At 47.5% G+C, this 25063-nt stretch overlaps 1 protein-coding gene across 1 annotated transcript in view; it reads left to right on the plus strand.

Moving 5' to 3' along the window:
- Nucleotides 1–263: 263 nt before the first annotated feature.
- The window catches only part of IQSEC1 (IQ motif and Sec7 domain ArfGEF 1), a 384674-nt gene continuing 359874 nt past the window's right edge, over nucleotides 264–25063 (plus strand). Inside the window, exon 1 of the mRNA XM_059688315.1 lies at nucleotides 264–525. The gene's annotated coding sequence lies outside the window, so the exon portion shown is untranslated. The remainder of the gene's footprint in view (nucleotides 526–25063) is intronic.

The raw sequence follows: 25063 nt of genomic DNA on the forward strand, positions 1-25063 counted from the left end.
CGCGCTCGCTCGGCCTCGGCGCGCCCGTGGGACAGCGGGTGACAGAGCGCCGCAACGCACCGAGCAGAAGGCGCGGAGACACCCGGGGCGGGCACCGGCGGAGGTGAGAGTCCCGGCGGGGCCGCGCCAGCCCGTGTCGCCGCGCCCCCCGGGCCGATCCCGGTGCCGCGCGGAGGCGCCATCCCCGCTGCGCAGCCATGGCCGCCCCGCCGCCGCCCCGCCTTCCTCTCGCCTGAGGCGCGGCTGGCGCCGGGCGGGGACCATGGCCAGCGCCGCGGAGCCCCCGGGCGAGGCGGCCGAGTACCTGCAGGAACTGGCCCGGATCGTCGCGGCTCAGCAGGAGCTGCTGGCACGCCGGGGGCGGCGCATCGAGGAGCTGGAGCTCCAAGTGGCGCGGCTGAGCCGGGAGAAGGCCGGCCTGCTGGAGCGGCACCGGCGACACCTGGCCGCGCGCGCCCGCCCGGACCCCGGCCCCGGCCCGCAGCCTCTCGGCGCCATCCCGCAGCTCCGCGGCCGCCACGACAAGTAAGCGGGGACTGAGAAGGGGGCGGCCGGCGCGTCGGTGTCGCGCGAACTTCTTCGGGGGCCCCTTCCTCTGCGAGGCGGGTGGGGAGGGTGCCCGTCTAGGGAGCGCCCCGCCCGTCAAGAGACCCCGGGGCGCAACGGGGACCCCCGGCGTGGTCGCGGCCCGGCCTGGGGCGGGTTCTCGAGCAGGGATTGGACGCCCTCAGAAGGAACTCGGAGGCGCTGTCGGGAGCCCCCACCGTCCCGCTCTCCGTGACCGACGGCTGGGGCTCGGCTCCCGCCCTCCCGGTAGCTCTGCTGCGGGCGCGGGCTCAGGCTCACTCCGGGGGACTGCCTGGGGCGCAGAACTGGAGCTCTGGGTGTCGCAGCTTGAACTCCTGCCCCGCAGACCCCGGGACCCGGTGGGGAGGGACACGCCGGGCTCAGACCCCACCCTCGACCGGGCGGGTCACTTTCGGACTCAGCCCCTCCAGAAGGGACTCGGAGCTGCCTCCGGCCGGGGATGCTGCCTCCTCCCTCAGGATGCCTCCAAGCCTTCCTTGGCGGCCCTGGGTTAATACCCTGCTCGCCTCATCCCGGCATTACCCGGGCTATTTCGGACCGAGGATTATGCCGGGATGTGAAGGGGCGAGACTGCCCAGTCACGCGGGCCTCTGGCGTCCCCGCAAGTTCGCAGCCCGCGGGCCGGCTGCTGGCTCACCTCCGGTGGGTGTTGAAAACTGGAGCGCAGAAGTCCGGGCACCAATCCGGGGCATGTGACGGGCTTGGGGTGGGCGGGCTTCGGGTGATGCTGGGTTGGGGTTCCTGCGTCCACGCCCTGTATACCCATTCTGTCCCTTTGTCTTTGGGAGCCTAGCCCACACTCCATGGTGTGGACCGGAGGGAGGAGAAAAACGGTTGGGGGTGGTTGGGAAGAGGAGAGGTGGTGGTCCGCAGTTAACCCTGATCCCCAAATCCTGTGTGGGTGAAGGGGAGGGGAGGGCCTCCTGATTCCCAGGAGTCCAGGTAAGTTCATCTGAGATCCCATGTCTCCCCCACCGCAGGCGAGTCTGTGCCAGGCTGTAGTCATGGGACAGAGGGTCCCTGCCTGCCACCCTGCTTCCTGCTCGGGTTCTGGGCAGTGTTCCTGGGCTCTGGGTTAGCTCTGGAGGAGGCGAGTGTGAGGATGGGAAGATTCTAAGAGGCAGTAAATCCTGCCTGCTATGGAGATCCTCACAGTATGGCATCCTGGCGGTGGCCTTTGATGCAGGATTTCACAAGTCCCCAGCCCTGTGTCAGCCTGGCTTCCCTTAGTTGAGACACAGCCAGAACCTATGATAGCATCCCCTTGGAGAGAAATGGTGGCAACACAGTCCCTGACCCAAGTTGTAGGTCAGGAGAGCTTATTCAACTTGAACGTGCACACAAAGTGCCTAGGCCCTAGGGATTGCACTATAATGCAGATTCTGGCTGTAGGTCTGGGGCAGGCTGGAGAGCCTGCATTTCTAACAAGCTCCAGAGAGGCAGCTTGGACCACCAGCATATTGACAGGTCATCATCTGAGATCTCATCTTCCCGCATCTGCTTCATTTCCCTTCATGGGAGACTTGTGGGGGCTGGTGGGCTTTGGGTCAGCCTGGGGGGGGAATAACCTGAAAGCTACTTTTCCACACCTGTATTTGATGTGCCCACGGGTCATCCATGGAGCAAGGTGATTTATGCCTAGGGAGCATGGGATAACCCATCCCCTGAGAGTAGCCAGCTTTTAGTAAGAGCCTTCTTTATGCAAAGCCATTAGTGATGTGCATGTAAACATGAAAGGAAAAAAAAAAGATCAGAGCAGCAAGGAAAAGAATAAACAGCTCTGATGGAGAAAGGGACATGGCAGACAAATTTGGGTCTGATGGCCAGCTTGGCACTTGCCAGCAGGTGTTCATCATGCCTCTTCTCTTAGCCTTGGGATTTTTAAAATGCCCCCAAAACAGAGATGATCATAGCTGTCTCTCCCACACTGTTTCTGAGTATGAGTGAAAGTGATGGGTGTTGAGGAAACTGGCCCACAGGTGCTTAATGCAGTTCAGGTTCTTCCCTCTTCAGCCAGGTTCTCACTTCTTTTGGGCCAACTGAGCACAGGCAGGAGGTGACCTTCCTGACAACATGGCGAGACCTCCAGGGGCCTGGTGCGGAGACTTGGAGTGGGGAACATGGCACCATGAAGAACCGCTGTCCAGAAGTTGGGGTGGGGTTAGGGTTGACCAAAACAGGAACATCTGTGCATGAGGTCACCAAGGTGACAGGCAGGGCAAGGCCACAGCCTCAGAACTGCTTCCTGCTGGGGGACTCTGCTCCACTTTCCCTTGGCGCCGGAGTGCCCACCATCGGGCACTGCCAGTGGCCTCTCCCAGGCCCTGCTGTCTACAGACAGGGGCCCTTGTAGGTCAGGGTCCAGGGAGCATGTCAGGCTAAGCTAGGCCTGGCTTTCCTTTTTCTAAGCAGTCTTGCTGCTCCAGCTTGAAACAGGAGTCCTGCTCCTCCTGCCTCTGGACAGGACGGCCCTGACATCTGAAAAGTAGAGTGTCCCTCTGGGGGACAGATAGGTGCAATTGAACGGGTTCACACAGGCCAGCAGTCATCTTAGTACCACTTCACCCAAGCAGTCCTTGGGTAGGATTACTGGGCATGGTGGGAATTTTTAAGCCCAGAAACATTTAAACGCTTTCTCAGAAAGTCATTTTTCAACCACCACTGAAAGATATGATCATGAGTGCCTGAGCTTTGAGGAAAACAGGCTGATAACAGGAAAGAAATAGGATGCCTTTGATTACATCGGGCTATATAAGTTGTTTTTTTGTGACATTAGAATTCATTTCCAGTGCTTCATGGGCTACATTCTAATGATGGTTCTAGAACTGCCCCCCTCCCACTAGGGGCTTAGACACATGGTCGGTGCTCAGTAGATATTTGTTAAGTGGATGACGGCAGGGGATCGATTGATGAGGACCACTGTGTTTCCTCTAGAAAGCTTGAACTCTAGGAGGCATTGCTGGTTGAGGAACATAGAAAACCAAGTCTCTGGGAGTGACAGCCACATCTGCTGAGGGCAGCCTTTATGCGGGTCCTGCTCCAGGTCTTTGCACGGATCACTCGTATGGTGCAGGAGCACTGATTTTACAGATGTTGAAACTGAAGCTCAGAGAGGTTATGTGACTTGTTCAAGTTCTCCACCTGGCTAGTGGTGGAGCCAGAGGTGGGGCTCAGGTGTAGGCCCTCTGCTCTCATCCACCTACCATGCTGAGGAGTGATCACATGACCTCCTGGGGCCCTGCCAGTCCCAATCTCTAGTGCTGGAAAGAAGCCCCCCACGCAGGGCTTTTGTCCAGCCACGCAGGATCTTGTCACCAAGGCCAGGCCCTGCCTTCACCTGAGGTGGCAGTGTGCTGGGGAAGGACTGCACCATTTCTGACAGAAGTAAATGGTGTCCTAAAAAGGTCATAGCGGAGGCCTCTGTGGAGCAACCTTTTCACTTTCTCATCCCCTCCAGCCCTCAAGTGCTGCCACATCACCCAGAGAGAACACTTTCCTAAAGTTCTGAGCTGGTGACTCACTCTGGGGGAGGTTTCCAGTGGGATTCAGTCTCTGTTACCTTAACAAATCAGCCCTCTTCCTGGGTCTGTGGTGACATTAACCATGAGGACTGTGCACCAGTTTGGAGGGAAGCTGGAGGGAGGCCAGTGAAGAGGGATGACTGGAAGCAATGGCGGGAGGAGCTGTACTTGGAAGGTCCTGGTCCCTGAAAGAGTGTTATCCTTTGAAGTAGCTGGGAAGTACTGGTTCTGAAGATCTGAGGGCTCTTACCATCTTTCTCCCTGTCCCTCAGGCTGACCTGAGGGTGGCAGAGGGCGATGCTGTGCTCATATTTTCATGAAATCATATTCCTGTTCCCCCAGCCAAGATAAAGCCAAGTATCCAATGCCGGGAGGATGGCCTTCAGCCAGGAATGAGCTGCACCATGCTCTTGGAGGCTTGTCCTGCTCGGACAAAATGTATTCAATTCCAAGGGTGAGCAGTTGTTACTTTTCCAGCAGATGGTAGAATCTACAGGATGAGAGTATTTCTCTGAAGCTTTCTCCCAGCCATCTGACAAGCTAAGCAAATTATTACCTTACAACCTGGAAAACACATCATGAAATGCTTCTTATCTAGCTCGGATTGAGAAACACAAGGAGCAGCACTGTGTGTGAAATGAAGTTGAGACCTGCTCGTTTCTAGTGTATGTTTACGCCTCCCCATCTCGGTTCAGATCCAGCCTGTGGTGCCGGAGGAGGTGGGGCTGTGCCTGGTGGAAGGCAGTGTAAGGTGTGAATTTGTGGCATCAGCACTTTTTGTCTGTTGGATGGCTATGTATCAGCTGTTTTGTCTATGAAATTGTTTTGACAACTGATTGTGTTTTTTGTTCTTTGCTTTCTGTCCATTTAAGAAAAAGCGGTGCTTTGTCTGACTTGGGAAGGGCACCATTCTGAGCTTGTTTGGGTAGGTGTCATCCTTGTAGTTGCCACAGAGCAGCTGAAAAATTGCACAGAGACCATCCAGGAGTTTGGGAATAACTGGAGTGGGAGAAGGTGAACTGACCTAATTGAAACTAGCTGAAACTACAGATGAGGCTAGGAGGAGGCTAGGAAATTCTGTGGGCCTTGAATTTCCCACTTCTACCCAGTGCAGATGCAGGCCAGGCTGCAGCTGAAATGGCTTCAACTGTGAACCAGGCTTGGCCCAGTGATAACATTGAAGGAATTTTTAGCCTTTAGAGTTTGAGTCCTGTGCCCTCTGCGGGGCTGGCATTTCTGCAGGGTGTGCCAGACCAGGTACTACAAATGCTCTGTGCTTTTGTTTTGATTGGTAAGGAGCTACAGCCTTGAGTTTTTCAATGCCTCCCCTACCCCAACTGGCCTGACCTTGCTCTGGGGACCTTCCAGGCCACCCAGTGACTGACACTGGAGCCATTAAGCCCTGCCGCAGCAGTGTGTTTGCAGGGTCCCGTTCTTCCTCAGCCACCTCCCAGCAGTTTGGACTTCACAAATAAGGCCAGGTGTCATGCTTAGCTCCGAGGTGTTTCCCATGTAAGATGGAGAGGGCTCCTGCTCTGGAAGTGACATGGAGGGATCGGGGAGGTGCCTGGCATCGTAGGACACAGTGGATGGAAGCAACATGGAGGGATCGGGGAAGTGCCTGGCATCGTAGGACACAGTGGATGGAAGCTCCAGGGCCAGAAATAGCTAAGATATTGAGAATACTTTTGAGGATTGTTTTCCCCCAATGTTTTTTTTTTTTTTTTTTTTTTTACAAATGTTTTCAAACATATGGAAAAGTTGAAAGAATTGTACAAGGCAGAACACCCCCAGGGTCTACAATGAAGGTTTTGCAATATTTGCTTTATTACATGTCTGTCTATCCTGGAGGGTGTTTGGGACCACGTTGGGGGGGTGGGGGTGGGGTGGGGGCGGGGAACTAATATTTATGTAGTGCCTGAGTGGCCCAGGAGCCAGGCTGAGCACTGCACACACACTGTCTCCACATCCTTGTGTTCACTGTTTCTGGGTGAGTCACGTAGGATTATTGTTCTTGATCGAGGCAGCTCCCCCACTGCCTCTACTATGTGACAGGGACATAGACCCGTGCAGGGATGGTTGCAGAGATAATCAGGCCTGGATAGGAAATGGGGCTAAGTGTTGTGCAACCCAGAGCAGGAAGAAGATGGCCACTCAGGTGTCAACAGAGGCTTCCTGGAGAAGGTGACATTAGAGCCAGTGCTCGAAGAACAAGAGGATGAGGATGATACCAAGGCAAGGGAAAACACCGCATGTGAAAGGCTAGGTGAGAAGGTAGGTGGCATATTTGAGGTGACTGGTGATGTCATGGTCATCCAGGCCTGTGAGTAGGGATGATGGGCCAGGTAAGGTCCAAACAGGCATGGACTAACCTGCGTGGGTGCTTGCCTAGAGCCCATATCCAGCCTGGGTGGTGCCTGCCTAGCACCTGTATTCAGCCTGGGGACAAGCCTCATCCTCTGAAGCTGTTGCTTTGTCTGATCCCTTATTGGGAAATGCTCGGTTTTCCTTCTTGTTGGGCAAGATTCACAAAGGAACAACATAGAAATCCTAGTCTTTGTACCTACACTTAGAACAATTCGATTATAATCAAACCACAGTAATGACTGAACCCACTCCAGGTGCTGTGTGCTGAGCACATTCTCCTTTGTGTCCCCCCTGACTGTCTTATCATCCCATTTTTCAGATATGAAAACTGAGGCTCAGAGAAGTAAACAGTTTGCCCACAGTGACCTAGTGGTGAGGCATGTCTGTCTCCAGAGTCCATGCAGTTTGCCGCCACACTGTGATGCTTCAGAGCTATTTATTGATGTGTAAATGTTTTGCACAATATTTGGAGCCCTTTCCAGATGTGGTATGATCAACTCACCCAGACTTTTGGCTTCAGAAGCAGAATTAAGTTTAGTATCATGACCCATGCAAGCACAGCTATGGTTTTTCATTTTGAAATTTGACCTGTCACCTGCTGGGGTCACCTTGGAGAAGTTTTTTTACTGCCAGGAGCCTGAGTTCCTTTTCAGAAATGGTGGGGTCACAGGCAGTGGGTGCACCTGTGCAGGGGAAGGGACTCTCAGGCATCAAGCACCCAGCCAGTGCTGGGCATTCCACTTTGAGTTGGCCCCAATTTCCCACTCCAAACATGTGAACCACCTAGAAAGCTGTTGGTGAAGCAACTCAGGGCCTTTCTACATGAGTTCATTTACCAGGACACATTGGGACTGACCCATGGTTGTTTGGGAGGATTGGCATTTATGCCCCCTCTGGCTCTGCCTTCCCCCTTGTTGGTTGAATGGCCTGTTTGCTCTGCATATACCTTTGCATGAAGAGGGTCTGAATTTGCAGAGAATCAAGGCACCTGGAAGTGGCCCTCCTCATCTGAACCACAGTGAATAGGGCTCACCAAGGGTAAGAAGGGCCTCCATTGAGGGCATCGTGGGTGGGCGGGAGCCCATTGTTTGTAACATGCCTGTGAAATGGCAGACATGGTGGGGCTGGAACGAGGTGCTGGAGACACCCACTGTCTTCCTGGATGGCCTCAGTGCTAGATCCAGCCTCTAGGAACCCTTTCTAGGGAAGTGTGTGTGTGTGTGTGTGTGTGTGTGTGTGTGTGTGTGTGTGTGTGTGTGTGTGTGTAAGATTTGGGGATGGGACCTAGGGTCCTTAAACAGCCTGAAGTTGGATGCAAATGGTGGCTGGCCCATGTTGTCACCCAGGGGTAAGATTCTGGTGGGGTCCTGGCCTGGAGCCTCAGCTCTTCTTTCTCCCCTTGGCCTGTGAGATGAACCTTCCTGAGCCTCAGCTTCGTTGTCTCTAATGGGAACAGTGATGCCTGGGTCTCCCTTTTGGGATTGCCCTGGGGGTTGGGGGTGCCTGGTGTGGTTGAGACACAGCAAGCAGACCAGTGTGTGTGGAGCAGAGTGAGTGAGGGGACAGTGTGGGAGAGGAGTGGGAGGGGACCCAGAGGTAGGGATGGGCAAGGTGAGCTCAGAAGGACTTTGGGAGACAGGAGTCCCTGGACGGTATTGCAGAGGAGGGCTGTGATTGCACTTAGGTGTGGACAGGACTTGGCTCCTGGAGACATGGTGACCAGTGAATAGGAAGTTGCAGGAGATGCTGCAGGACTTGGGTGATGCTGGGACTTTCTCCCCTAGAGTTCTGGTGAAGGCAGACAGGAGCAAATGGGTTTTAGATAAAAGGAACAGGGTCCTATGTGATATTTTCCTCCAACAACTGCCTGTCTAGATGGGAAGGAGATCATTGCTTAACCAGAGGAAAGCTCCATGTGCTATGTCAGTCTTTGTTGCCTTCAGCATTTCTTAGACTGGTGAGTGAGTGAGGACCACCCAACATCCCTGGACCGTGCCTCCAGCTCCTCCCAGTTTACTCACGTTTCTGGAGGAACAGCCTGAGCAGGGATGCCCACTTTCCCCAGGTGCCTGGGGATTCTAGATGGTTCCTGGTCTGGGTACACATGTATGTAGTACGTGGACTGTGGCAGTGGTCAGGACATGCATTCTGTGGCCACAATACTCCCTCTACCACGTACCTGCTCTGTCTTCTCTGGCCAGTTAACCTCTCTGTATCTCAGTTTTCTCACCTATAAACATCACTTTTTCCATAAAGGGGTTGTGAGGATTATATTCTTAATATATAAATGCAGAGTATTCCTCATTCTTACTAGCTTCTATCACTGTTCCCTCTTTCTAGGTTGATAAGAAATTTGATGTTAGAGAAAAGGCATGGGGTTTGGACTTGGGTTTCAGCATACACCTATTATATATCTACCACTCATCTTTCTGCACATCTAGTGCAGCTGATTTTGAATCAAGCCTTGTAACATGTGCTGTCATAATCTCTTTAAACTTCAGTTATAGCTTCTTCACATGTAGAAACTTGTGGAGACTTAATGTTATTAAAAACAGAATGGAGGGCTCTCCACAATAAAGCAGAGCCCACTACAGCCTCACGCCTCTGTCTAGACTTCTTTGAGGCTTTACTTCCACCCAGCTCAGCAGTTATCAAACTTCTAGGTGCATAAAAATCCTCTGTTAAAAGGAATGTCTAGGGTAACTCTGACCACCCATTCAATTCCCATCTGTAGGCTGACCTTCACTCTCTGGCATTTCTTGTGAACCAGGCACTGGGCTAAGGATTCAATAGATGCCACTGTACTGGGGTCTTCCCACCACCAACTCCCTCATTTGACAGATCCTGCAGGGCTGCAGTGAAGACCAAGTTAAACAGTGAGAGTAAAGGTGTGTATGAGAGAATATCTCCTCATCCAGAGATGAAATGTGAGGGATTGTTTGACTACCCTTCATCGATAATAAGTAATAATAACTGATGATTACTAGTTTTATGTAAACATTTGCTACAACTCTGTGAGGTAGATCCCATTCTTATCCCAATTGTACAGATGGGGAAACAGAGGCACAGAGAGTCCAAGGTGGTGGGGAAGGTTATAGTTTGAGCAAGCATGAGCCTAGCACATTCTCACGAGAACTGCTGTCTAGACATTTTTAAGGGACCTCTTAAATTTCAGTCCATTGTATTTAGAGAATATACTTTTATGGTTACAGTTATTTTAAATGTTTTGAGGCTCACTTTAAGGTCTAAAATATGATCTACCCTGGAGAATTTTCCAAGTACACCTGAGAAGAATGTGGGTTCAGTGTTCCATGCATGTCTGTTAGGTCTGCTTGATTTATAGTGCTGTTCAAGTCATCAATTTTCTTGTTGATCTTCTGTCCAGTTCTGTCTATTGAAATTGTGGTGTTGATGTCTCCAATTATTATTGTCGAATTGTCTACTTCATCTTTTATTTCTGTCAGTTTTTGCTTCATATACAGGGGTAAGCAAAAGTAGGTTTACAGTTCTTGATATGGAAAAAGGCAATGCAATAATAAATAATAATACAAGAATAAACACTATGTTTCACAACCTTAAACCAACTTTTGCCCATCCCTATATTTCACCGTTCTGTTTGTTTGGTGCATGTATCTTATAATTATTATGTTTTCTTGATGGATTGACCCTTTTATCATTATAAATTGTCCTCTTCTAACTCTAGTAACAAATTATGTCTCAAAGTCTATTTTGTCTGATATTAGTATAAACACTCCAACTCTATTTGTTTACTATTTGTATGATATACATTTCCCACCCTTTTATTGTTAACCTATTTATATCTTTGAGTCTAAAGTGAGTCTCTTGTAGACAGCATGTAGTTGGATAATGTGTTTTTTAAACTATTCTGCCAGTTTCTGCTTTTTCATTGTAGTGTTTAACCAACTTATATTTAATACTAGAGGCCCGTTGCAGGAAGATTCCTGCAAGAATAGGGCTTCGCTCCCATCTCTGCTGCTCCTACCCCACCCTTCTCTGCAGTTCCTACGCCGCCCGTCTCTGCCACTTCTCTCCTGCCCGTCTCCGCTACCTCGGCTCCTTTGCTTGGCTTCCTTCTACGGTGTCTTCAGTCTTCGCTCCCAGCTGGTATATGCAAATTAGCCACTGTCTTTATTGGTGGTTAATTTGCATATCGTTCTGATTAGCCAATAGGGGGCGTAGTGAAGGTATGGTCAATTTGCATCGTTGTCTATTATTAGATAGGTAAGATTTATATCTGCAACTTTGTTATTTATTTTCTATATGTGTAATGTCTTTTTTCTTCCTCTACCCCTTCCTTTCTACCTTCTTTTGTGTTAAATAGATATTTTCTAGTGCAAGATTTTTGTTTTCTTATTGTATTAATATAAAGGAGACTTCTTATTTTATTTTATTTTTTTCTTTGTTGATTAAATCATTATATATGTGTCCTTATTGCCCCATTGCCGCCCTCCTCCAGCCCCCTCGCTCATGCCCTCACCCCCGGTGTCTCTGTCCATTGGTTAGGCTTATATGCGTACAAGTCTTTTGGTTGATCTCTCCCTTTTTCCCCAGCCCTCCCCTACCTTCCCTCTGAGGTTTGATGGTCTGATCAATGCTTCTCTGTCTCTGGATCTGTTTTTGTTCATCAGTTTATGTTGTTCATTATATTCCACAAATGAGTGAGATCATGGGATATTTATCTTTCTCTGACTGGCTTATTTCACTTAGCATAATGCTCTCCAGTTCCATCCATGCTGTTGCAAATGGTAAGAATTCCTTCTTTTTTACCACAGCATAGTATTCCATCGTGTAGATGTACCACAGTTTTCTAATCCATTCATCTACTGATGGGCACTTAGGCTGTTTCCAAATCTTAGCTATGGTAAATTGTGCCACTATGAACATAAGGGTGCATATATCCTTTCTGATTGATGTTTCTAGTTTCTTGGGATATATTCCTAGAAGTGGGATCACTGGGTCAAATGGGAGTTCCATTTTTAGTTTTTTGAGGCAACTCCATACTGTTCTCCACAGTAGCTGTACCAGTCTGCATTCCCACCAGCAGTGCATGAGGGTTCCTTTTTCTCCATATCCTCACCAGTACTTGTCGTTTGTTGATTTGTTGATGATAGCCATTCTGACAGGTGTGAGATGGTACTGATTGTCACTTTGATTTGCATTTCTCAGATGATTAGTGACTATGAGCATGTTTTCATATGTCTCTTGGCGTTCCTTCTGTCTTCTTTCGAAAAGTATCTATTTAGGTCTGTTGCCCATTTTTTGGTTGGGTTGTTTATCTTCCTTTTGTTAAGTTGTATGAGATTAAACCCTTATGAGTGATAATATTGGCAAATATGTTCTCCCATGCAGTGGGTTTTTCTGTTGTTTTGTTGATGGTTTCTTTTGCTGTGAAAAGGCTTTTATTTTGATGTAGTCCCATTTGTTTATTTTCTCTTTAGTTTCCATTGCCCTAGGAGCTGTATCGGTGAAGAAATTGCTTCAGCATATGTCTGAGATTTTGCTGCCTGTGGATTCCTCTAGTATTTTTATGGTTTCCTTTCTTAGGTTTAAGTCCTTTATCCATTTTTAGTTTATTGTTGGGTATGGTGTAAGTTGGTGGTCTAGTTTCATTTTTTTTTTGCATGTGTCTATCCAATTTTCCCAACACCATTTATTGAAGAGACTGTCTTGACTCCATTGTACTTGCCTCCTTTGTCAAATATTGAGCCTAGTGGTTTGGGTCAAATTCTGGGTTCTCTATTCTATTCCATTGATCTATATGTCTGTTCTTGTGCCAGTACCAGGCAGTTTTGACAACAGTGGCTTTGGAATACAGCTTGATATCTGGTATTGAGATCCCTCCTACTTTGTTCTTCTATCTCAGGATTGCTGCAGCTATTAGGGGTCTTTTTTGTATTCCAGATGAATTTTTGTAGAGTTTGTCCTAGGTCTGTGAAATATGCCGTTGGTATTTTAATGGGGAGTGCATTGAATCTATAGATTGCTTTACGTAAGCATGGACATTTTAATGATGTCCATACTACTAATCCGTGAACACATATGTTCTTTCATCTGTTTATGTCTTCCTCTATTTCTTTTTCCAGTGTCCTGAAGTTTTCCAAGTACAGGTCTTTTACCTCCTTAGTTAAGTTTATTCCTAAGTATCTTAATTTTTTTGATGCTATGGTAAATGGGATTGTTTTTTTAGTCTCTCTTTCTGTAAGTTCACTATTGGTGTATAGAAATGCCATAGATTTCTTGGCATTAATTTTGTATCCTGCTACATTGCCTAGTCCATTTATTAAGTCTAATAATTTTTTGATGGAGTCTTTAGTGTTTTCTATATACAGTATCATGTCATCTGCAAATAATGACAATTTTACGTCTTCTTTTCCAATTTGGATACCTTTTTTTTCTACTTCTTGTCTAATTGCTATGGCTAGCACTTCCAGACTGTGTCAAACAGGAGTGGTGAAAGTGGGCACCCCTGTCTCATTCCTATTCTTAGGGGAGATGGCTTTAGTTTTTGCCCATTTAGTATTATGTTGGCTGTAGGTTTGTCATATAAGGCTTTTATTATGTTGATGTATGATCCTTCTATTCCCATTATGCTGAGGGTTTTTAATCAAGAAACGGTGTTGGATTTTGTCAAATGCTTTTTCTGCATCAATTGATATGACTGTGTGACTTTTATCTCTCAATTTGTTTATGTGATGTATCATGTTTATTGATTTGCAGATATTGTACAATCCTTGCATCCCCGGGATAAATCCTACTTGGTCATGGTGTATGATCTTTCGGATGTAATGCTGGATCTGATTTGCTAGAATTTTGCTGAGGATTTTGGCATCTATGTTCATGAGGGATATTGGCCTGTAATTCTCTTTCATTATGTTGTCTTTATCTGGTTTTGGTATTAGGGTGATGCTGGCTTCATAGAATGAGCTTGGAAGTATTCCTCCCTCTTGAATTTTTTGTAGTAGTCTGAGGAGGATAGGTTTTAGTTCTTCCTTGAATGTTTGGTAAAACTCTCCTGTGAAGCTGTCTGGCCCCGGGCTTTTGTTTGCTGGAAGCATTTTGATGCCTGCTTCAATTTCTTCCATAGTTATTGGCCTATTGAGATTTTTAGATTTGTCCTGATTGAGTTCTGGAAGGTTCTATTTTCTAGGAATATGTCCATTTCCTCCAGGTTGTCTAGTTTGTTGGAGTAGAGTTGTTCATTGTATTTTTTAACAATCCTTTGTATTTCTGTGGGGCCTCTTGTTATTTTGCCTCTTTTATTTCTGATTTTGTTTATTCGGATCCTCTTTCTTTGCTTCTTGGTGAGCCTAACTAGAGGTTCATCAATCTTGGTTATCCTTTCAAAGAACCAGCTCTTGGTTTCATTGACCTTTTGTATTATTTTTTTGGTCTCTGTGTCATTTATTTCTGCTCTAATCTTTATTGTCTCCTTCCTTCTGCTCACTCTGGGCTTTTGTTGTTGCTCTCTTTCTAATTCTTTGAGTTGTAGAGTTGGATGATTTACTACCATTCTTTCTTGTTTTTTGAGGTAGGCCTGTAGAGCTGTAAACTTCCCTCTCAGGATTGCTTTCATTGTGTCCCATAGGTTTTGGATTGTTGTGTTTTCATTGTCATTCATTTCCAGGGTGTTTTTAATTTCTTCTTTGATCTCTTTGGTAACCCCATCATCGTTTAATAGCATGGTATTCAGCTTCTAAGTGTTTGAATTCTTTTGATTGTTTTTATTGTAGTTTATTTTTAATATTATGCCATTGTGGTCTGAGAAAATGCTTGATTTGATTTCAATCTTCCTGAATTTTGAGAGACTTTGCCTGTGACCCAATATGTGGTCTATCTTCGAAAATGTCTCATGTGCACTTGAGAAGAACGTATATACTGTGGCATTGGAGTGAAATGTTCTGAAGATGTCAATTAAGTCCATCTGATCTAGTGAGTCATTTAGGATTGCTGTTTCTCTGCTGATTTGTTTGTCTAGATGATTTATCCAGTGATGCAGTGATGTCAGTGGTGTATTAAAGTCCCCTACTGTGATTGTATTATTGTTGATCTCTCCCTTGATATCTTTCAGGAGTTTTTTAATGTATTTGGGTGCTCCTGCATTGGGTGCATAGATGTTTATCAGAGTTATATCCTTGTTGTATCGATCCCGTTAGTATTATGAAGTGGCCTTCCTTAACTCTTGTTATGGCCTTCACTTGGAGGTCTATTTTGTCAGATATAAGTATTGCTACCCCAACTTTTTTTTTTTTCATTTCCATTTGCCTGAAATCTATTTTTCTATCCCTTCACTTTCAGTCTGTGTGAGTCCTTTGTTCTGAGGTGGGTCTCTTGTAGACAGCATATATATGGGTCATGTTTTTTTATCCATTGAGCCACTCGATGTCTTTTGATTGGAGCATTTAGTCTGTTTACGTTTAAAGTTATTATTGAAAGGTACTTGTTTGTAGCCATTTTTATTTTTTGTGCCTGTATTCCTTCTTCCCTTTTTATTTCTTCTTTTTACACCAGTCCCTTTAGCATTTCTTGCATTGCTGGCTTGGTGGTGATAAACTCCCTTAGCCTTTTTTTTTGTCTGTGAAGCTCCTTATTTCTCCTTCAATTTTGAATGATAGCCTTGCTGGATAGAGTATTTTTGGATTCAGTCCCTTGCTTTGCATCACTTGGTAAATTTCCTTCCTTTTTTTTTTTCTAGCCTGATGTGTTTCTGTTGAGAAATCATTTGATAATCTAATGGGAGATCCCTTGTATGTAACTTTCTGTCTCTCTCTTGCAGCCTTTAAAATTCTCTCTTTGTTCTGAACAGTTGCCATTATAATTATGATGTGTCTTGGTGTGGGTCTTTTTGGATTCATCTTGTTTGGGACTCTCTGTGCTTGTGTGACTTTTTTCTTCCCTACATCAGGGAAGCTTTCTTTCTTTCTTTCTTTCTTTCTTTTTAATATATTTTTTATTGATTAAGATATTACATATGTGTCCTTGTCCCCACGTTACCCTCTACCCCCCCCCGGCTCATGCCCTCACCCCCCCATTGTCCGTGTCCATTGGTTAGGCCTATATGCTTGCATATAAGTCCTTTGGTTGATCTTTCCCCCTTACCCCTACCCTCCCCTACCTTCCCTCCAAGGCCCAACAGTACAGTCAATGCCTCTCTGTCTCTGGATCAGTCCTTGTTCATCAGTTTATGTTGTTCATTATATTCCACAAATGAGTGAGATCCTGTGGTATTTATCCGCTCTCCAGTTCCATCCATGCTGTGGCAAATGGTAAGAGTTCCTTTTTCTTCTTCCTCTTCTTAAAGAATACCTTTCAGCATTTCATATAATGCTGGTTTGGTGGTGATGAACTCCTTTAGCTTTTTCTTATCTGTGAAGCTCTTTATCTGACCTTCTATTCTGAATGATAGCTTTGCTGGATAAAGTAATCTTGGTTGCAGGTTCTTGCTATTCATCACTTTGAATATTTCTTGCCACTCTCTTCTGGCCTGCATGGTTTCGGTTGAGAAATCAGCTGACAGTCGTATGGGTACTCCCTTGTAGGTAACTGACTGTCTTTCTCTTGCTGCTTTTAAGATTCTCTCTTTGTCTTTTGCTCTTTGCATTTTAATTATGATGTGTCTTGGTGTGGTCCTCTTTGGATTCCTTTTGTTTGGGGTTCTCTGCGCTTCCTGGACTTGTAAGTCCATTTCTTTCACCAGGTAGGGGAAGTTTTCTGTCATTATTTCTTCAAAAAGGTTTTCAATATCTTGCCCTCTCTCTCCTTCTGGTACCCCTATAATTCTGATGTTGGTACGCTTGAAGTTGTCCCAGAGGTTCCTTACACTATCTTCATATTTTTGGAATCTCTTTTCTTTTTTCTTTTTCAGTTGGGTATTTTTTGTTTCTTTGTATTTCAAATCTTTGACTTGATTCTTGGGATCCTCTTGTCTGCTGTTGGATCTCTGTAAATTATTCTTTATTTCAGTCAGTGTATGCTTAATTTCTAGTTGGTCCTTTTTCATGTCCTCCATGGTCTCACTATACTTATTGAGGGATTCATTAAATTTATCGGCGGTTTCCATAAAATTCTTGAAAAACCTTATAAACGTGGCCTTGAACTGTATATCCAGTCCTTTGCTTTCCTCCATTTCTGCCATTTGTGACCTGTTTCTTTGTCTCCGCATTTTGGCTGCTTCCCTGTGTTGATAGAGTGGCCCTGCGCGCCAGGTGTCCTGTAGGGCCCAGTGGCTCAGCCTCCCCAGTTGCCTGAGGTGGACACTCTTGGTGCACTCTTGGTGCCTTGGTTGTTGTAGGATCACTGGGAGGAATTGACCTCCAGGCCAATTGGCTGTGAGAATCAGCTGTGTCTGAAGTGGGAGAACTTCTGTGCTGAAGACACCCTTCTGGGGCAAGACTTGCTTCAGTGGGGCTTTGGTGCTCACTGAGTCTGCTCCCTGAGTGTGTCCCTTATGGATCTGAGGAGTTGCAATCTGGATGGTCCCCCTCTGACCACTGGGTACAGTGGCTCCTGGATCTAAGGAGATGCTAATTCAGCCTCTGCCTGAGGCTACACAGCAGGAGCCACGAAGAGGCTCAGCTGTGAAGCAATGGAAGCCGCTGCGGGGCCTTGGGCCTTCTCTTGGAAGTTCCGGGTCTCCCTGGCTTGGCTGCAGTTAGGTAATTATCAGTTTGCAAAGGGCCGGTACATTCACATGCAAAAGCCTCTGCTGCAGCCTGGGTGGGGCGGGGTCTCAGGGAATCAAAGGGCGAAGCAAGCAGCTATGGCTGATTCTCCGCCCAGCCCTAAGGAGTCGCGCGTCTCAGTGTCCTGGTAACGGCTGCAAGCACCTCTGAGGGAAAGCCGCCCTCAAGTTCGCCCGCTGCCCGACAGTGCAGCTTCTCCCCGTATGAGTCCTGGGTCCCCAGAGACTTCCCAGAACCGGAGTTCAGAGCAGTCGGGAGCTTGTGATTCAAAAAGACAGCCGCGTCCTCAGGTGCCACCCCCTTTCCGCGCGCACCCGAGCCGCTGTACCTCTGCACTTCACCTCCGCAGCTCCTCTGGCTCTCAGTGTGCTTTTCTTTCCTTCTAGTTGTAGAATTTACACTCAGCCAGCCTTCCTGTTGTTCTGGATGATGTCCGCTCTGTCCTTTGTGGTATTTTTCAATTGTTGTGGGAGGCGGCAATTTCCCGGTGTTTATCTATGCCGCCATCTTAGGTTCTCCTTTTTAAAAAATCGAAGTTTTCTGACATTATTTCTTCAAATAGGTTTTCTAGCCCTTGTACCTCTTTACAGGGGACTTTTTAGAGTATAATAAAACCTGTCCAGGAGACAGAACATCCCACATATCCTCATTGCCCAGAGAGAATGAAGGCAGGGCCAGGAGCTGGATGAGAATGTTGGGAGTAGAGACCAAAAGTGGCAGGTCCCAGGGGAGAAAGCTGCCAAACAGGAAGACAGGTGCATGGGTATGGACCCAGATAAGCTGAGTGGGCAATGAGGAACCAGCCCAGAGCTCCCTCAGGGACAAGGAAAATGAATTATTTGTCTTTGCTGTTCCTATAAGGCAGCGGTTCTCAACCTGTGGGTCATGACCCCTTTGGCGGTCGAACCACCCTTTCACAGGGGTCGTCTAAGACCATCCTGCATATCAGATATTTACATTATGATTCATAACAGTAGCAACATTACAGTTATGAAGTAGCAACGAAAATAATTTTATGGTTGGGTCACAACATGAGGAACTGTATTTAAAGGGCCAGAAGTTGAGAACCACTGCAGGGGACCTGAATATGTGTTGAATGAAAGAACAAATGAATGAACGAGTAAATGAATAAGTGACTGAATGGCTCAGTCTAGCAGTCAATCTAAATTCTTTGGGTACCTTGGCTGTGTAATAAACTAAAACTTAGAGGCTTCAACCAACCACCCTTTGTATCTTGAGAGTCTGCCATCAGGGCTGGGCAGAGCTTCAGTGTTGAGTCTTCTCTTTGTTGTCAGTTACTCAGTGGTATTCAAATAGTGGGTGGGCTGGTCTGGAGGATTCAAATTGGCTTCATTACATGTCTGGGAACGTGTGGATACTACTATGTCTGGAAGGGTAGGCAAAGCTGGTACTGCTGACTGGAGTGTCTACACGTGGCCTCTCCGGCTTAGGGGTCTCAGGGCGTCGGGCTTCTTAGGTGGTGACCCAGGGACCCCAGGGCGAGTGGGAAATGGGAGGCTTCTTGTGACTAGACTTTGGGAGTCTTGGGGATCGCTCCCGCCACATCCTGTTGGTCAAGTGGATCCCAAGGCCAGATTAGAATTAGACTCCACTCTCAGTGGGAGGAGGAGTGAAGATGAACAGCTGTCTTTAACCCACCACAGGCCATGTGTCACATTTCCCACCTCAAGCTAACAAAGTCTTGGGCGGGGCGGGGCTTACCTGCAGGTGGGCCCAGTTTTTGCCTCTATGTGGAATGTGGCAGCCTGCCCTGCCCCTCTGTGGTGACCTTTTGGTGCCAGGTAACTTTCTGTGGGTGGCTGTTGTCTGAAGGGTATTCTCCCATAGTTCTTTAGGAGACCAGCACCCTGAGCTGGGAATACCTCCCAGGCCTGTGACCTGACCAGGGGCTGCGCTGGGGGGTGGAGCTGGCCCGCATCCCCCACCCACTTCCTGGGGGACACTGGCTCACTCTCTGCATCCCCTTCCCTGAGCTCTTTTGTGAACTCCTGCCATACAGCAAAGTAGCCAAAGCATCCAGGGAGGAGACGGGGGTCTGGAGGAAATTAGGGCTGCGGGTGTATTTTGATAACTGCAGTGATTAAGAGCAGTAAATGATGCTGCATCCTCATTTCTGCCTTCTCTCCCAACATTATGGCTAGTATTAGCAGCATCACTCCTGCTTGGGGGAGGCAGGCGATCTTCCAGGAGGGGGTAAGCACCCCACAGTCTCATTCCTTTTCTGCCAGGGCCCTCAGGTGAATCCCGAATCCCAGAGGCCATGACCTGTGGTGTGGAAGAGTTGAGCAGAGTGAGCTGAGCCCCAGGGCTGCAAGGTGAGCAAGCAGGGAGTGTGCTGTTTCCTCTTCTCTTTTCTTCTCCTTTGCAGACATAGGTGTTTCCGGAAAGCACTGTTTTTGCTCAGAACCTGTCCTGGGTGGGTGGCCAGGAGGCTGCATTTACTCTTACTGCCACTCACTCCAGACACATGCCATTTTCACACTCCAGTGACTTTGCTCCTGCTGTTCCCTCTGCCTAGAATGCCCTTCCCACACCTTCTATTCCTGCCTCTAGAAACCCCATATTTCCTGTAAGGATTGGCTACCATCTCAGAACTTTCCATGATTTTGATACTTGTTAGAATAAGCCTTTTCTTTATATTTATGTTTGTAGCCCTGGTCCCGCCAGGGGTCTCCTGTCTGCGTTACCTTGACTGTGCCATGCCCGGTGCCTACATGCCCCTCTCTTTGTTTCTGTGGTCGCTGGGGAGGGTGCTCCTGCTAGCAGTGGGCTGGACATGGCATGTGAAGGCTCCTCATAGACAGGGCTCTGCAAGCCCCTTCTCTGTCATCTGCCCACAAACCTGAAAGTTCTAGGCCAGGAGGAGAGGTGTGGATGGCCTGGAACAGTGGTTGTGGGAACACCTCTCTTATGTAAGAAATGTGCTGACTCTGGCCCCCAAATTTTTATTCACCAGATGCCAAAAGTTCTGACCCCTCAGCTGGAGGGGAGCAGAGGGATGAGAAGGCAGCTTTTATTTTCTTCTCTTCATGGACTTTTTAGTGTAAAAGCTGGTATCTTTTATCTCCCCACTGAGTTGGCGCTGCAGGTCTAACCCAATAAGTGTGCACAGAGCCTTGTATGTGCAGATGTGTGCAGGGAAAGAATGGGAGAGATCCCTACTGCCTGGTGGGGAAGCTGACAGCCCTGGCCTCTCCCCTGTGCAGGGGTCTGTGAGGAAAGCCTGCCCAGGCTGGTAGGGAGAGCGTCTGGAGGAACTGCGAGCCCTTAATAGTGCCAGTACCCCTTTTCGGGGACCCCCATTCTGAGTTCTACTTCTGTCTCTCTAGGATGGGGTTGGCTTTTGATTTCTCCTCAAAGTGATAGCTGTGGCTGAAACTTACAATATTGTTTCTCCCTGAATGGTTCTCCTTTGCTTTAATTCGATTGAAACAGATCACCTGTCCCCCAAGAGCTGGTGGCTGCTTGGCTCACTGGGAGTCCCCTGGTTTGATGGGAAAGTCCCCAGGCCGGGGACTTCACAGGGCCTGTGGGATGAGCTCTGCCCGGCCATAGGCAGCCTGAGCTTGACTTTCTGTCAGAGAAAGGCTAGTGTTGGTGCTGTCAGACCTGCACTGGGTCCCTGGGTATTTTCTGAGGTTGAGACAACTCCAGGGAAAGGAATGTCAAGGCTGTGGGGCTTGGATTGAACACTGCCACCTCTCCTGCCTCAATTTTCCAAGTGCAGTTTGGTTAATAAAAATATCTGGATCTGGGTCTGACTTCTGACTCCACCTGAGCAGTAAGGGAGATTCCGCGTCTGGAAAGTGGGCAGAAGCACAGAGAATGGAGCTCCTCCAGGGGGGCAAATCCAGAAGGAAGTGCAGCACTGCTGCAGGAGTGCTCACTCTGTAGTAATTCTTAGCCATCATTCTTCTGGAGGTTGTGGGGAAAGTAGTAAGTGGGGTCTCGGAGGTGAAGAAGGATGGCCACTGACCTAGATAGGGTGGGTGCATGACCAGACAGCTGCCTCCCAGTATCTGCTTCGCTCTTTTTCTTTAACATTAAAACTTTTGTTTTTGTGTGTGTTTTAAAAAATTTGTCTTTTAATATGTCCATGAGGCCAACCAGAATAAAGAAAACCCTAGAGGCTCCATCAAAAAGCTACTAGACATAATACATGAATTTGGCAATGTAGCAGGATACAAAATTAACCCCAAGAAATCTGAGGCATTTCTATACACCAATAGTGAACTTCCAGAAAGAGAGATTATAAAAACAATCCCATTTACCATCGCACCAAAAAAATTAAGCTACCTAGGAATAAACTTAACTAAAGAGGTAAAAGACCTCTACTCAGAAAACTACAGGACGTTGAAAAAAGATATAGAGGAAGACATAAACAGATGGAAGAACATACCGTGTTTCTGGATTGGTAGAATCAACATCATTAAAATGTCCATACTACCCAAAGCAATCTATAAATTCAACGCACTTCCCATTAAAATACCAACGGCATATTTCACAGATCTAGAACGAACTCTCCAAAAATTCATCTGGAATAAAAAAGACTCCGAATAGCTGCAGCAATCCTGAAAAAGGACAAAGTAGGTGGGATCTCAATACCAGATATCAAGATGTATTACAAAGCCACTGTTCTCAAAACTGCCTGGTACTGGCACAAGAACAGGCATATAGATCAATGGAATAGAATAGAGAGCCCAGAAATCGGCCCGAACCAATATGCTCAATTAATATTTGACAAAGGAGGCAAGAACATACAATGGAGCCAAGGTAGTCTCTTCAATAAATGGTGTTGGGAAAATTAGACAGATATATGCAAGAAAATGAAACTAGACCACCAACTTACACCATACACAAAAATAAACTCAAAATGGATAAAGGACTTAAATGTACGACAGGAAACCATAAAAATTCTAGAAGAATCCAAAGGCAACAAAATCTCAGACATATGTCGAAGCAATTTCTTCACTGATACAGCTCCTAGGGCACTTGAAACGAAAGAGAAAATGAACAAATGGGACTACATCAAAATAAAAAGCTTCTGCACAGCAAAAGAAACCATCAACAAAACAATGAGAAAACCCACTGTGTGGGAAAACATATTTGCCAATGTCATATCTGATAAGGGCCTAATCTCCAAAATTTATAGGGAACTCATACAACTTAACAAAAGGAAGATAAACAATCCAATCAAAAAATGGGCAAAGGACCTAAATAGACACCTTTCAAAAGAGGACATTCAGAAAGCCAAGAGACATATGAAAACATGCTCAAAGTCACTAATCATCCGAGAGATGCAAATCAAAACAACAATGAGGTACCATCTCACACCTGTCAGACTGGCTATCATCAACAAATCAACAAACAACAAGTGCTGGAGAGGATGTGGAGAAAAAGGAACACTTGTGCACTGCTGGTGGGAATGCAGACTGGTGCAGCCACTATGGAAGACAGTATGGAGCTTCCTCAAAAAACTGAAAATGGAACTCCCATTTGACCCTGTGATCCCACTTCTAGGAATATATCCCAAGAAACCAGAAATACCAATCAGAGAGGATATATGCACCCCTATGTTCATAGCAGCACAATTCACCATAGCTAAGATCTGGAAACAGCCTAAGTGCCCATCAGTAGATGAATGGATTAGAAAACTGTGGTATATCTACACGATGGAATACTATGCTGCTCTAAAAAGGGAGGAACTCTTACCATTTGCAACAGCATGGATGGAACTGGAGAGCATTATGCTAAGTGAAATAAGCCAGTCAATGAAGGAAAAATACCACATGATCTCACTCATTCATGGATAATAGAGACCATTATAAACTTTTGAACAATAATAGATACAGAGGCAGAGCTGCCTCAAACAGACTGTCAAACTGCAGCGGGAAGGCCAGGGAGGGTTGGGGGCCAGGAGGGAGGGGGGTAAGAGATCAACCAAAGGACTTGTATGCATGCATATAAGCATAACCAATGGACATAAGACACTGGGTGATAGGGGAGGCTAGGGGACTGTCAAGGGTGGGGGAGAAAAAAGGACACATATGTAATACCCTTTGTAATACTTTAAGCAATTAAAAAAAAAAAGAAAAAGACTGCATTTCTCAGCACCCCTGGTACTCAGATGGACATGTGACTCTGCTCTGGCCAATAAGAGGTCAATGGGAGTGTGGTGCGCAGCTTCCAGGAAGCGCCTTTAAAAGGAGAGGTGGGTCCTTTGCCCATGCTCCTCTGTTCTGTTGGCTGGAATGAGAACGTGGGGCAGCCCTTTGGTTTATGAGGACAAGGCTGCACCACAGAGAGGGGAGGTCAGGGAGCTGGAAGGAGCCTGGGCCTTGACAACCTGGGGGAGCGTGACTGTCCCCCTCCCGGACTTACATGAGAATAGCAGTGTGTAAATCTGTGCTGGGAGACTGCCCGCCCCCAGACTTACCTGAGAATAACACTGTAAGTCTGTGCTAGGAGACTGCCCGCCCCCGGACTTACCTGAGAATAGCACTGTGTAAGTCTGTGCTGGGAGATTTGGACTTGGTCCCTCTTGGTCAGTCCTAAGGTTATAAGGAGGGTGGTTTGACCACACCCCTGGGGCCTTTGGTGTTGGATAGTTGCTGAGTTTAATCACTCCACGATGAGGGTCAGTTATTTCACACAGTGTGAGGTACAGAGGTGTAGAGTTGGCTGAGATCCCTGGACCCTGACCCTCAGTGGGTGGTGAGTGTCTTGGACAGAGAGAGCACCATCTGGGGTGGGACTTCTGCCCAGCAAGGGGCCTGGGTCCCCTTAGGGGAAGAGCAGCTGCAGCTGCTCAGCTAGGGAAAATGAGAGGTCAGGATGCCGCTGCTGTGGACAGTGGGGCAGTGGACACCTGGCCAGACCTTCAGGGCCTGGGCCACTCCTTCGGAGTCTGGAATTGGTGTACCTGCCTCCTTCCTAGGGGGAGACAGGGCAGCACAGTGATAGCTGACAGCCCTCTGGTCCTTCTGCTCTTAGCTGCACTGATGGGAGAGATACAGACAGACACTGACAGAGAAGGTGCAGGAAGAGGCAAGAGATCGGAGGGACAGAGGCGGACAGAGACTGAGAGATGTGCAGGCAGTTGTATGCATGTGACCTGTTCACCTCTCCCTTCCTTTTCTTTCCCATGTGTTGAATTAGTAACAGATTTATTCATTTTCTCATTCACCTAACCAGCACTTGCCAACCCCGTAATGCCAGCTGCCAGCCAAGGCTACACTGGAGCAGAGAGAGGCCAGGTCAGTTGTCAGGGGGTGCCAGTTTGGTGGGGAAGAGGAGAAGGAGGCCACACACCCATCAGATGATGCCTCCACCAAATGTTTTGGAGGTATCCACAGGCTGATTTTGAGACTAATGAGAATCGTAGAGGAATTGGAGGAAAGCAAGACTAAGACCCATGTCCTAGATCAGGAATGCAGAAAAGTGGTGTGCTTTCACTGTTTGCTTCCAGCTCTGCCCCTTCCCCTGCGTGAAAGGTGTGCCCGCAGCCCTCTTCTCCTCAATCAAGTGCTTACCCATCAAACCAGATGCCTTCACAGGCAGGAGAAGGGCCTCCTGGTGATTCTGTTTTGATTTAAAAACTAATTTGAGTTTTAAAAGAGAAATGGTGGCAGGCAGCGAGCTAGGGGTTTGGATTAAAGCCAGAACCCGAGGCCCGGCAAACAGAGGTGAATGCAGCCCTGCTGCTGGGCTCTGTGGAGTGGGCTTGCTGGGGCTCCCTTGGCCCCCCAGGCTCACCAGCCAGGCTCAGCAGCGGAGGCCAGGAGCTTAGGGGCTATTTATATTCACTCCAGCAAATCTTTAGATCTTACTGATCCTGTGCAAAGCCTGTGTCATGCTCACTTTTGC

This window comes from Myotis daubentonii, chromosome 3 (assembly GCF_963259705.1).
Source record: "Myotis daubentonii chromosome 3, mMyoDau2.1, whole genome shotgun sequence".
NCBI classification, from domain to species: Eukaryota; Metazoa; Chordata; class Mammalia; order Chiroptera; family Vespertilionidae; genus Myotis; species Myotis daubentonii.